Genomic DNA, 14,240 nt, shown 5'->3' on the forward strand with positions numbered 1-14,240 from the left:
ACAAATGCACTACCTCCATGTTTAAGAATTCTGAAATCAGGGCAGCTAGGTGGAGCAGTGGATAGAGCACTAGTCCTGGAGTCAGGAAGACCTGAGTTCAAATCCAGCCCTGGACACTTGATACTTACTAGCTGTGTGACCCTGGGAAGTCACCTAACTCCAATTGCCTCACCAAAAAAAAAAAAATTCTGAAATACCATTATCTGACCATAATCTATTAGCTTTCCACCTCTCTCTCTGCCTTCCCTTACCAAACCCTGCTCTCCATCCACACCATGGTCTTCAACCCTTGACCCCTCAGTTCTCTTCCAATCCATCACCCCTGCATTAGCCACTCTCTCCTTTCTCCCCATCTTGGTGAACCAATTCCATTCTACTCTGTCCTCTTCTTTTGAGTCCTGATTCCATTATCATATCACTGATGGTATCCTGACAAGCCTCAGCCTTGGATCATTCACATTATTTACCACATTCTCTTCTATACACTTGTTGCTAAAGAAAGGTGGAGAAAATAACCCAACCATTCTGGTTGGGTCCACTACAAAATTATTTTAAACAAGGGGCAGCTAGGTGGCGCAATGGATAGAGCACCGGCCCTGAAGTCAGAACCTGAGTTCAAATCTGGCCTCAGACTAAACACTTGACACTTACTAGCTGTGTGACCCTGGGCAAGTCACTTAACCTCAATTGCCTAAAAAAATACAATAAAAGATGCCAATGTTTAAAAAAATTATTTTAAACAACCTCAACTAGGCTCTCACTGCTGCTCGGTAATCCTACTATACCTCCCTTGTCAACTCAGTCTCCCACTCTCCACAGCTGCTCTTCCAAACCTTTTCATTTGTCCTCAGACCTCCCATAGCTCCCTGCTCCCCCACCCTCTCAGCTGAGAACCTTGCCTCATATTTTACAGAAAAAATTGAGACCATTCATCATGACTTCCCTCTTCTCCCCTCTTCCTCATCTCTTATCACTCAGCTGCCTTTGGCCACCATTTTCTCCTTCACCCATGTCTTACATGATGAAGTGGCCTTGCTCATTACCAAGGCTAAAGCCTCTACTTGTTTAAGTAATCCTATTCTATCTTGTCTCCTCCAACAGATTGCTCCCTCTGTCATCTTCACTCTTTCACTTCTTTTTAATCTCTTCTCTATTGGATCCTTCTCTCCTGTTTACAAACATCCCATTATTTCCCCCATCACTTGATGCTTCCATTCACATTAACTATAATCCTATATCTCTTCTGTCCCTTGTGGCTAAACTCCTTGAAAAGGATGTCTACAATGGGTGTTTTCCCTTTCTCTCCTTTCAGTTTCTTCTTAATCCCTTACAGTCTGACTTCTTTTTTTTTTTTGCCTAGGCAATGGGGTTAAGTAACTTGCCCAGGGTCACACAGCTAATAAGTGTCAAGTATTTGGTCTGAGGCCGGATGTGAACTCAGGTCTTCCTGACTCCAGGGCTGGTGCTCTATCCACTGTGTCACCCAGTTGTCCCCTTTTTTTGTGCTTTTTGGTGAGGCAATCAGGGTTAAATGACTTGCCCAGGGTCACACAGCTAGTAAATGTCATGTATCTGAGACTGGGTTTGAACTCACATCCTCCTGACTCCAAGGCTGGAGCTCTTATCCTACAGTCTGACTTCTGACCTCATCATTCCACCAAAATTTCTCTCACCAAAGTTACTACTGATCTCCAAATCCAGTGGCCCTTTCTCAGTCCTCATTCTCCTTGACCTCTCTTCAGCCTCTGACACCGTTGATCACTCTCTTCTCCTTGATTTTCTCTTCTCTCTAGGTTTTTGGGACAACTCTCTCTCCTCTCCACCTACCTATCTGATAGAAACTTTTTGGTCCCCTTTGCTGGATCCTGGTCCAGATCACATCCTATAACTGAAGGGTTCTGTCACCAACCCTTTTCTCTTCTCCCTCTATGATACTTCCCTTGGTGATCTCATCACCTCCCATGGATTTAATGACCATCTCAATGCTGATGATTCTCAGATCTACCTATCCGGCCCCAACCTCTCTGCTGACCTTCAATCCCACATCTCCAACTGTTTTTCAGGCATCTCAAACTGGATGTTCAGTAGACATGTTGAACACAATATGTCTAAAAAAAGAATGATTCATTTTTCTTCTTAAACACTTTCTCTCTCCTACCTTTCGTATTACTGTTGAGGACAATGCCACCCTCTCACTGCTTAAATGTTATCCTGGATTCTTCACTATCTTTCACTCCCACCCCTCCCCACCCAATCTAATCTGTTGCCAAAGCTTGTTGATTTCACCATTGCAATATCTCCCCTTGCAAATATTGCAAATATGCCCCTCCTCTCTCTTCTGACACTGCCACCACTATGGTGCAGGATTTCATCCCCTTATGCCTGAATTATTGCAATAGCTGCTGGGTGGGGTGGCTGCCTGCCAAGTCTCTCCCCACTACAATTCATCTTCCATTCAGTCGCTGAAGTGATTTTCCCTAAAGCACAAGTCTGATTACGTCACACCTCCCCTCTCAATAAACTCCAAATTGCTCCCTATTTCTTCTAGTACCGAATACACCATGCTCTGTTTGGCATGCAAAGCTCTTCATAACCTAGCCCCCTCCTACCTTTCCAATCTTCTTACACTTTGCTCTTTGATCCAGTGACACTGGCCTGCTGCCATGAACAAGCCACTCCATCTCTTGGCTCTGGGAATTTTCTCTGGCTATCTCTTATGCCTGGAATGTTCTCCCTCCTCATCTTCACCTACTGACTTCCCTAGCTTCCTTTAAGTTTCAACAAAAATCCAATCTCCTGCACAGCACCTTTCCCAATCTCTCTTAATTTCTAGTGCCTTCCCTCTTGTCATTATTTCCTATTTATCCTACATACAGCTGGTTTGTATATATTTGTTTGCTTGTCCTCTCCTCCATTAAATTGTGAGCTCCTTAAGGGCAGGGACTGTCTTTTGCCTCTTTTTGTATGCTTAGTACAAGGCCTGACACATGGTAGGCACTTAATAAATGTTTATTGACTAAATGACTAGCTGAGACTGCCTGTTGTCTTGTGGATTCATTTATATTAAAAATGTCAACATTAATATAATTTGGTTCTTCCAGTAGTTCATTCAAAAGCTACTGGACAAAGATCTCACATTTAGAATGCCCACAGTCAAGTTCATGTTTATAGGTGGTCTAAAAACTATGTGATCCTTAGTCCCCTTTCCCCCCTTCACTCTCACTCTGTCATTGTCACTGAAAAGCATAAGGGGGACACACACGACTAAGTCATATTGTATTTGTTTTATAAATATAAATACATGAAAGATACCCCATGACTTCGAAGAGAGTTTGAAAGCCCCTGAATTAGAAGGCATCACACATAGGCAACCAATTTGTAATGTCCCTGTATAACCACTTGGTGGTTCCTATGAGCTAGTGTTCCTTGGCATTTAAATGGTGGAGCCAATCTAATACCACACAGAATCCACCCATGATACTTCCTTTGCCATTGATATGTTTTTTTTTTTAATCTACAACTAAAAACATAGACCTATCAATCATTTAGTTTTGCTTTTTCTCCTCATTCTGCTTAGATAGCAGTTGCAGATGATATGGTACTTGCATACCTCTCACTAGAACAGTCATTAAAAAGTTTTAAAATACTTGAATTTCTATGTCACATTCATTTCCCAATAATCTCCTTTTCACAGTACCCTCTCTTATAACAGAAAAAATTAGTTAACCAAAACCATCTGATACACTGATTGTGACTGAGGGCATGTAACATTCCACCCCAGCAGTCCACTACCTTGAAAAAAAATGTTATAACATCAGTCATCTGAAACTCAAATTGATTGTCACATTTCCTCTGAGTTCTGTTGTCTTTTAGTATTATTTTCATTTATATTATTGTAGTTAGTGTATATTTAATTTTCATTCTTCTGCTTTCTTTACTTTATATCAGTCTTTTCATGTTTTTTAAATTCTTCATATTTGCCATTTCTTACAGCATTCATATACGACAATTTGTTCAGCCACTCCCCAACTGACAGGCGCTCACTTTGTTTCTAGTTTTGTGCTACCAGAAACAGTACTACTATGAATATTTTTGTTTATATGTAAACTATCTATATGTCATTGACCTCCCTGGGTTATATACCCAGTGACAGGATCTCTGGGTCAACAAATAGTAATATTTTAGTCACTTTTTCTTTTTAGCTTTTTTTCCCAGCTAATTTTTAGCTTTTTCCAAACTGCTTTCCAGAAGGAACAAACCAATTCACAGCTCTATCAGGAGTGTATTGGTGTGCCTATCTTCCCACACCTCTAACATTTTGACTATTTTCATCTTTTATTATCTTTGTCAATTTGATAGGCATAAGGTAAAACCTCAGAATTATTTTAATTTAATTTTCTCTGATTAGAGCATTTTTCATATGGCTATTGATAGATTGCATTTCTTCTTTTGAAAATTGTTCATATCCTTTAACATAGAATGGTAATTTTAGAAGAAATTCATACATAGCAATCATCTTTGGGGAAAGCTTGGGACAAAATATATTACTTGTCTCTGCTCTCTCCCTTCACCCCTAGTATTCTTATATAGATGCAATTAGATTGAAATGAACTTAAGGACAAACTAAGTCGGGAAGGATGTGGAAAGGGAAAAGCATGGTCCCACACAACTAGCCTTTATGAAGAAATAAAAACACTAACATTAAACCAGCAACCCTTGGCATAAACCCACCTCCTTCTCAACTTTGTACAACAATCTTTTAGCCAGTAAAAAAAAAAACCTTTGCCAAATTAGCTCTGTGTTATATTAGTTAGCATAGATATACCAGGTGATTGCATGTCACAGTCATCATGGCTAGACTTTGGGTGTCACTTCCCTTTGGGAATCATTTTCTTTATCAAAATGAGGAAATTGGACTATGTGATCTCTGAGGACCCTTCCAGTTCTAGATTCTATGATTAAATGATTATTTCCTTTGCTTTGTAGCTTGGTAGGTTCTAAGAAGGTATAGCTGAAAAATCAACACTAGATGGCTCTAGAGGAGATAATTTGAATGGTCCTACTGTTATGTTGCTAAGGCTTTCTGAGAAAAACATTTTTCTATAGAATGTAATCTCATTGAGAGCAGAGATACCTTTTTTTTTTTTAAAATCCCCAGCATCTAACACACTGGCTTTCATAGAATAGGTACTTAATAAATGTTTATTTAATTGAATTGCTCAACTTGACAGCCATTAGAGAGGCAAGAATCAATTAGCTATGTGCTGGCACTATGCAGGTGCTGGGGATATAAGTACAAAGAACGAAACAATCCTTACACTCAATGAACTTACATTCTAATGGAAGAGATTGAGTGTGGCATTCTAGCACACTTCTGAGGAGTAAAAGAATGGAGATATCAAAGAGGGGATGTTTATGTGTTGTCTTCCTGAATTAGAATATAAGCTCCTTGAAATAAAAGACCATCTTTCTTTTTGTTTTTGTTTTTGTTTTTATTTTTATTTGTATTCCTGGCACTTAGCTGAGTGCCAGCAATATAGTAAGTGCTTAATAAATGCTTGAAGACATGGTCAATCAGAGAGAGAGAGAGAGAGAGAGAGAGAGAGAGAGAGAGGAGGAGGAAGAAGAAGAAGAAGAAGAAGAAGAAGAGAGAAATGAACTCCTCTTTCCAAGATCAATTCCCTCTCAGAGACCTGACTCCAATTCTGGAATCTTTAACTTCAGAACTTGGGGCATTTTACTGTAAACTGAGCCACTGCCTAACCATAGGTCAGAGGTATGTCTGATTCTTTCAGTTCATCACAATATGTTGGCTGTATGGTGTGTGAGCCATTTTGAGGCCCCCCCTCCATCATCTGAGAAAGACCTAAAACCTAGATTGGCCAATCAAGAAAAAGACATTTTTGGCCCACTCTGAGCTTAACCTACCATAATGCCTTGTGTGCTCTGGTGTAACAGACATGCTTTGCTCTGCTCTCTGAGTGAACCCAAAATGCCCCTTCTTGTATCAGCAACTACAAGACTGGATGAAGCTGACAAGGAGCATTCTTCTGTTTATGGCTGCCAAGGACAAAGCACCTTGAACCAGACACTATCTTAAATAATGGGACTTTTCTTAACTTGGTACTTTATGGATACGTGTTCTGTTATGTTATGGTATGTCATGTTAATGATAGAAGAAACACAGACATCCTGGAAGTATAATTTCAATCGACACTTTGACACCACCTCAGAAAACCACCATGGGCAATGGCATTCTTCAGCAGTGAAATCACCCAGTGCCTCAACATAACTCTGGGAAGCACGACTTCAGAAGGCAAAGCTCCAGCAGCAAAACATCCACCAGCAGCAAAACATCCCTGTGCAAGGCCCTGGGCCAGCAGCAGCCAAACATTCAAGTGCAAGGCCTGGGTGAGCACGAAAAGAAGCTTGGGTCAGTGCCCCCTTCCCTCCAGCTTTTTCTTTTTTTAAAGTCAGGAAATAGGCAAACATCATGAATAAAAAGCAGAAATGGACAGTGACCAAAGATTCTTATTATGGGGAAAGGGAAGATCAAGGCACAAACTCAGAAGAGGACAATATTATCAATACACTCACATCTAAAACCTCAAAGGGGAATATGAACTGGTCCCAAGCCCAAAAAGCCTTCTTGGAAGAGCTCAAGAAGGATTTTAAAAGTCAAGTTAGAGAAGTAGAAGAAAAATTGGGAAAAAAAATGAGAGGTATGCAAGAGAGTCAATAGCTTGGAAAAGGAAGGACAAAAATTAACTGTAGAAAACAACTCCTTAAAAATAGAATGGGCCAAATGGAAAAGGAGGCACAAAAACTCACTGAAGAGAAGAACTCCTTAAAAAAAATAAAATGGGCCAAATGCAAAAGGAGGTACAGTATCTAGTAGAAGAAAACAACTCCTTAAAAATTAGAACGGGGCAAGTAGAAGCTCATGACTCTATGAGAGAGCAAGAATCAGTCAAGCAAAAACAAAAGAAAGAAAAAAATAAAATAAAATATAAAATACCTCATTGATAAAACAACTGACCTTGAAAATAGATCCAGGAGAGACAATTTAAAAAGTGTTGGTCTACCTAAAAAGCATGATGAAAAAAAGAACCTGGATAACATCCTTCAGGAAATCATCAAGGAAAACTGCCCTGAGGTCCTAGGACCAGAGGGTAAAATAGTCATAGAAAGAATCCACTGATCACCTCCTAAAAGAGATCCCTAATTGAAAATGCCAAGGAATATTGTAGCCAAATTCCAAAATTACCAGATCAAAGAGAAAATACTGCAAGCAGCCAGAAAGAAACAATTTAAATATCATGGAAGCACAGTCAGGATTATGCAGGACCTTGCACTTCTACATTAAAAGATTAGAGGGCATGGAATATGATATTCCATAAGGCAAAGGAGCTTGGATTACAACCAAGGATCAACTACCCAGAGAAATTGAGCATAATCTTTCAGGAGAGGAGATGGACATTCAACAAAATAGGGGACTTCCAAACCTTCTTGATGAAAAGACCAGAGATCAACAGAAAATTTGACCTTCAAATACCCGACTCAACAGAAGGATAAAAAGGTAAACAGGAAAGAAAAAACAATAACATGTTATTAATAAGGGCAAACTGTTTACATCTCTACAAGGGAAGATGACACTTGTAACTCTTGAGAACCATGATGTTATTATGACATTTAAAAGGGGTATACTTAGACAGAGGGCATGGGCATAAGTTGACTTTGATGTGATGGTAAAAAATCTACTTAAATGGTGAAAAGGGATTGTACTGGGAGAAGAGGAAAGGAGGAGGCAGACAAGGGTAAATTACATCACATGAAAAGGCACAAAAGCCTAATACAGTAGAGGAAAGAAGGGAGGGAGATGAACATTGTTTGGACCTTACTCTCATCAGATTTGGTTCCAAGAGGGAATAACATAATCAGTTAGGTATAGAAATCTAACTTACCCTATAGGCAGTAGAAGGGGAGAGGAAAAAGAAAAGGGAGGGTGTGAATAGAAGGGAGGGAAGAAGTAGAAAGGGTAAAGGGGAAGAAAGGGGAGGTGGCTAATAGAAGGGAGGGTAGACTGAGGGAGGTGGTGATTGAAAGCAAAGCTCTACTGAGCAGAGAAAGAGAGAAAGGAGAGAGAAAAGCATAAATTGGGGGTGAAAAGGATGGAGAGGAAGACACAGATAATAATCATAACTGTGAATGTGAATGGGATGAACTCTCCCATAAAACAGAAACAGATAGCAGAGTGGATTAAGAACCATAATCCTACAATATGTTGTTTACAAGAAATACATTTGAAGCAGAGGGATACACATAGAGTAAAGGCAAAAGGCTGGAGCAGAATATATTATGCCTCAGCTGAAGTAAAAAAAGCAGGTGTAGCAATCCTGATCTCAGATAAAGCAAAAGCAAAAATAAGTCTAATTAAAAGAGATAAGGGAGGAAACTGCATCCTGCTAAAAGGTACCATAGACAATGAAGTAATATCATTACTAAACACATATGCACCAAGTGAAATAGCATACAAATTCTTAAAGGAGAAGTTAAGGGTGATACAGGAAGAAATAGACAGCAAAACTATACTAGTGGGGGACCTCAACCTCCACCTCTCAGAATTAGATAAGTCTATCCACAAAACAAACAGGAAAGAAGTTAAGCAGGTGAATAGAATTTTAGAAAAGTTAAATATGGTTGACCTCTGGAGAAAACTGAATGGGGACAGAAAGGAATATACCTTTTTCACAGCAGTACATGGCACCTACACAAAAATTGACCATGTGCTAGAGCACAAAAAACTCACAATCCAATGCAGAAAAGCAGAAATATTAAATGCATCCTTTTAAGAGCATGATGCAATAAAAATTACATGTAATAAAGGGTTATGGAAAGATAGACTAAAAATTAATTGGAAACTAAATGAGTGGGCCAAACAACAAATCATAGAAGCAATCAATATCTTCATCCAAGAGAATGACAATAATGAGACGACATACCAAAACTTATGGGATGCAACCAAAGTGGTCCTTAGGGGAAGCTTTATATCTCTGAATACTTACATGAATAAACCAGAGAAAGAAGAGATCAGTGAATTCAGCATGCTACTAAAAAAGCTAGAAAAAGAACAAATTAAAAATCCCCAATTAAATACCAAGTTAGAAATTCTGAAAACCAAAGGAGAGATTAATAAAATTGAAATTAAGAAAACTATTGAACTAATAAATAAAACTAAGAGCTGGTTTTATGAAAAAACCAATAAGATAGATAAACCTTTGGTTAATTTGGTTAAGAGAAAGAAGAAAACCAAATTACCAGCATTAAAAATGAAAAGGGTGAATTCATCACCTATGAAGAGGAAATCGAAACAATAACTAGAAGCTATTTTGCCCTATTGCATGCCAATAAATTTGACAATCTTAGTGAAATGGATGAATATTAACAAAAATATAAATTGCTCAGATTAACAGAAGAGGAAATAAAATACTTAAACAATTCCATTTCAGAAAAAGGAATTGAACAAGCCATCAATGAACTGTCTAAGAAAAAATCTCCAGGGCCAGATGAATTTACAAGTGAATTCTATCAAACTTTTTTTTTTGTTTTTTTGTTTTTTGTTTTTTCTATCAAACATTTAAAGAACAACTAATTCCAATACTATAGAAACTATTTGGGAAAATATGTGAAGAAGGAGTCCTACAAAATTCTTTTTATGGTACAAACATAGTACTGATACCTAAACCAGGAAGAGCCAAAACAGAGAAAGAAAATTATAGACCAATCTCCCTAATGAATATAGCTGCAAAAATTTTAAATAAAATATTATCAAAGATATTACAACAACTTATCTCAAGGTTAATACACTATGACCAGGTAGGATTTATACCAGGAATGCAAGGCTGGTTCGATGTTAGGAAAATTATCAGCATAATTGACCACATCAACAACAAAACTAACAGAAATCATATGATTATCTCAATAGGTGCAGAAAAAGCATTTGACAAAATACAGCATCCATTCCTATTAAAAACACTAGAGAGCATAGGAATAAATAGAGTCTTTCTTAAAATGATAGACAGCATCTATCAAAAACCATCAGCAAGTATTATATGTAATGGGAATAAGCTAGAAGCATTTCCAATAAGATTGGGGGTGAAACAAGGATGTCCATTATCACCACTGTTATTGTGCTAGAAATGTTAGCTGTAGCAATCAGAGAAGAAAAAGAAATTGAAGGAATTAGAATAGGCAAAGAAGAAACAAAGCTATCACTCTTGGCACATGATATGATGGTATATTTAGAGAATCCTAGAGAATTAAGTAAAAAATTACTTGAAATAATAAACAAATTTAGCAAAGTTGCAGGATATAAAATAAACCAACACAAATTATTGGCATTTCTATATATTACTAACAAAGCCCAACAGCAAAAGATAGAAAGAGAAATTCCATTTAAAATTACTGTAGACATTATAAAATATTTGGGAGTCTACCTGCCAAAACAAAACCAGGAACTAGATGAATACAATTACAAAACACTTTTCACACAAATAAAGTCAGATCTAAATAATTGGAAAAATATCAGTTGCTCCTGGGTAGGCCAAACTAATCTAATAAAAATGACAATTCTACCTAAATTAATTTACTTATTCAGCGCCATATCAATCAAACTACTAAAAATTATTTTATATAACTAGAAAAAACAATAACAAAATTCATCTGGAAGAACAAAAAGTCTAGAATATCAAGGGAAATAATGAAAAGAAATGCAAGGGAAGGTGGACTACCTGTATCAGATCTTAAATTGTATTATAAAGCAGCAATCATCAAAACTACTTGGTACTGGCTAAGAAATAGAGTGGTTGATCTGAGGAATAGGTTAGGTATGCAAGACACAACAGTCAATGACTATACGAATCTATTATTTGATAAATTGAAAGACTCCAGCTTCTGGGATAAGAAATCACTATTTAGCAAAAACTGCTGGGAAAACTGGAAAAATGTATGGCAGAAACTGGGCGTAGACCAACATCTTATACCCTATACCAAGATAAAGTCAAAATGAGTACAAGATTTAGATGTAAAGACTGATACTATAAGCAAACCATGAGAGCAAGGAATAGTTTACTTTTCAAATCTGTGGAGAAGGAAAGAAATTATGACCAAAGAAGAGATAGAGAATGTTATGAAATGCAAAATGGACAATTTCAATTACATTAATTTGAAAAGTTTTTGCACAAAGTCAATGCATCCAAGACTAAGAGGGAGGCAGAAAACTGGGAAAGATTTTTTACAACCATTGTCTCTGATAAAGGCCTCATTTCTAAAATATATAGAGAACTGAGTCAAATTTATAAAAATACATGTCATTCCCCAATTGATAAATGGTCAAAGGATATGAACAGGCAGTTTTCAGAGGAAGAAACTAAAGTTATCTATAGTCATATGAAAAAAGTGTTCTAAATCACTGTTGATTAGAGAAATGCAAATCAAAATGACTCTGAGGTACCACATCTCACCTATCAGATTGGCCAACATGACAAAACAGGAAAATGATAAATGTTGGAGGGGATGTGGGAAAATTGGAACACTAATGCATCGTTGGTGGAGTCGTGAACTGATCCAACCATTCTGGAGAGCAATTTGGAACTATGCCCAAAGGGCTATAAAATTGTGTATACCCTTCGACCCAGCAATACCACTTCTAGGTCTGTATCCTAAAGAGATCGTAAAAATAGGAAAAGGACCCGTATGTACAAAAATATTTATAGCAGCTCTTAATGTGGTGGCAAAGAAATGGAAATTGAGGGGATGCCCATCAATTGGGGAATGGCTGAACAAGTTGTGTTATATGAATGTAATGGGATACTATTGTGCTATAAGAAATGATGAGCAGGCAGTTTTCAGAAAAACCTGGAAAGACTTGTATGAACTGGTGCTGAGTGAAATGAGCAGAACCAGGAGAAGGTTGTACAAAGTAACAGCCACATTGTGTGATGACTGACTTTGATAGACGTGGCTCTTCTCAGCAATGTAAGGATCTAAGATAACTCCAAAAGACTCACGATGGAAAATGCTATCCACATCCAGAGAAAGAATTATGGAATATGAATACAGATGGAAACATACTGTTTGTTCTCCTTTTCCTCTGTTGTTTTGTTTTATTGCTTCATTCTCGTGGTTCCTCCCATTAGTTCTATTGTTCTTTGCATCATGACTAATGGGAAAATGTGCTTAATATGAATATATAAGTAGAGTCTATATCAGATTGCATGCCATCTTGGGGAGAGAGGAGGAGAGAGGGAGGGAGAAAATTTAAAACTCAAAATCTTATGTAAGTGAATGTTGAAAACTAAAAACAAATAAATTATTAAAAAAAAGAAAACCCCACATGGGGTCATGAAGAGTTGGACACGACTTAAACAACTGAACAACAACATCTTTGAACCTACAAGCAGAAATTGATGTGTCCAAGCTAATCTGAAGATATTGTATAGTGTGCATGCATTTCCCATTCTCTATTGATCTTGGCAATAACTTCATGTTATGAACAGTATTTATACTTATATAAAACTGCTCCTTTGATCTCTGTGTTATCCAGTGATATAGTCTTACTGCCTAGGGCTTTATCTTCAGTTATTTGTAACACTGTGTTACAATAGTTACCTTATTTTAAGCCTTTGGGCAATGATCCCTCTGGTTTACATGGTTCTCTTCTTGGCAATATTAGGGAATATATACTCAATTAAAGGGCAACTAGGTGGTACTGCAGTGGATAGCAACTGGGTCTGAAGTCAGGAAGACCTGAGTTCAAATCTGACCTCAGTCACTTACTGGTTGTGTGATTCTGGGTAAGTCACTTCACCCTGCCTCAGTTTCCTCATCTGTAAAATGAGCTATGGAAGGAAATGGAAAACCACTCTAGTATCTTGGCCAAGAAAACTCCAGATAGGGTCACAAAGAGTCAGACACAACTGAACAACAACAACTAAATTATAAGTTAGAAATACCACTATAATTGTTTTGAGCCCCCAATTAGGAACATTTCCTAACATTTAGGTAGAGGTTTGGCCTTTTGCCTTAATTTACATTTATATTTATCTCTTGCTAACCATGTCCTCTTTTTTCTTTTTCTTTCTTTCTTTTTTTTTGTGACGGAGGCAAAATTCAGGTTACCAAAAATGTTTGGGCAAAGAAACGGCAGAGTATATTACAGTATCTGTTAATAAGCAGGCACTGGAAGGAAGGAAGCTGGGGGAAAAGCCAGCCTTTTTTAGTACTTCCCTCAGTCCTTGAGAGGGTGAGGCAAACTCGTGGCACCAGTCTGAGCCTATCGTTTCAAGATGTGTACAGAGCCAATGGCCCTCCTCAATCCTTCCATTCTTTGCCACAGTTTAGTCCTATTTTCTCTTCCTCCTTTCATTAGTTGCCTCCTTTCATTATCTCCAGCTCAGGTCTCGATGCCTCTGTTCCTTCTCTGCTGCTAGATCCTGGAAATTTCTCCTCATTTCTAAATGAGTTCCTCCTTTCAGAAAAGCTCTTCTATAAGAAGCAGAGACCAGAGAATGCCAGGGAGCAGCAAACCCTGACCTCGCTCCACGTCAGAGACCCACTCAGTCCTATGTCATATGTTTCAGACTGTATAGATAAGAGCAGAGTGAGGAATGGGATGGGACAGTTGCTGGCTGGAGGTCTTCCTTGCTTCTCTATGGACCTGGATTTACATCCTTTCTGTGTCCTGTAATTTGTAGACACAAGTATTTTATATTTTAAGTGTTCACTACAGGAATTCATTGATACCCTTAGATACTGACTGTCTCAGGGGCGCCCTGGGTAGAGGCATAGAGCCCAAGAAGCCAGAAGTACTGAAAGTATACATAGGCCCTTTGTGTTAGGAGGGAGACTTTAATATGAGGCATACATTGGGAGCCAACAAACAGTCCTCTGTTGTTTTTTTCTCTAAGGCAGAAACAGAATGTCTCTATATAACAATCCCAGAAAGCAGGCTGACATCAAATTCTTCAAAGTGTCCGAAAGCAGGAATTTTAGGTACAAGTTGGTTCCAGGATGGAGTTATGATGTTTGTGGTTGTCCACAAAAATGTGTTGTGTTAGTTATTGGCAATTAATAAGCAAGAGTTGAGAGCTGAGAAAGCTTTCCACACAATATTGCCACAAAAATTGCCACAAAAGTTCTCTGGACTGGCCACTTTAGAAGTCACTATAGATTGCATCTAT

The sequence above is a fragment of the Vombatus ursinus genome, unplaced genomic scaffold (assembly GCF_900497805.2).
Source record: "Vombatus ursinus unplaced genomic scaffold, bare-nosed wombat genome assembly UNPS02015024.1, whole genome shotgun sequence".
In the NCBI taxonomy this organism is placed as follows: domain Eukaryota; kingdom Metazoa; phylum Chordata; class Mammalia; order Diprotodontia; family Vombatidae; genus Vombatus; species Vombatus ursinus.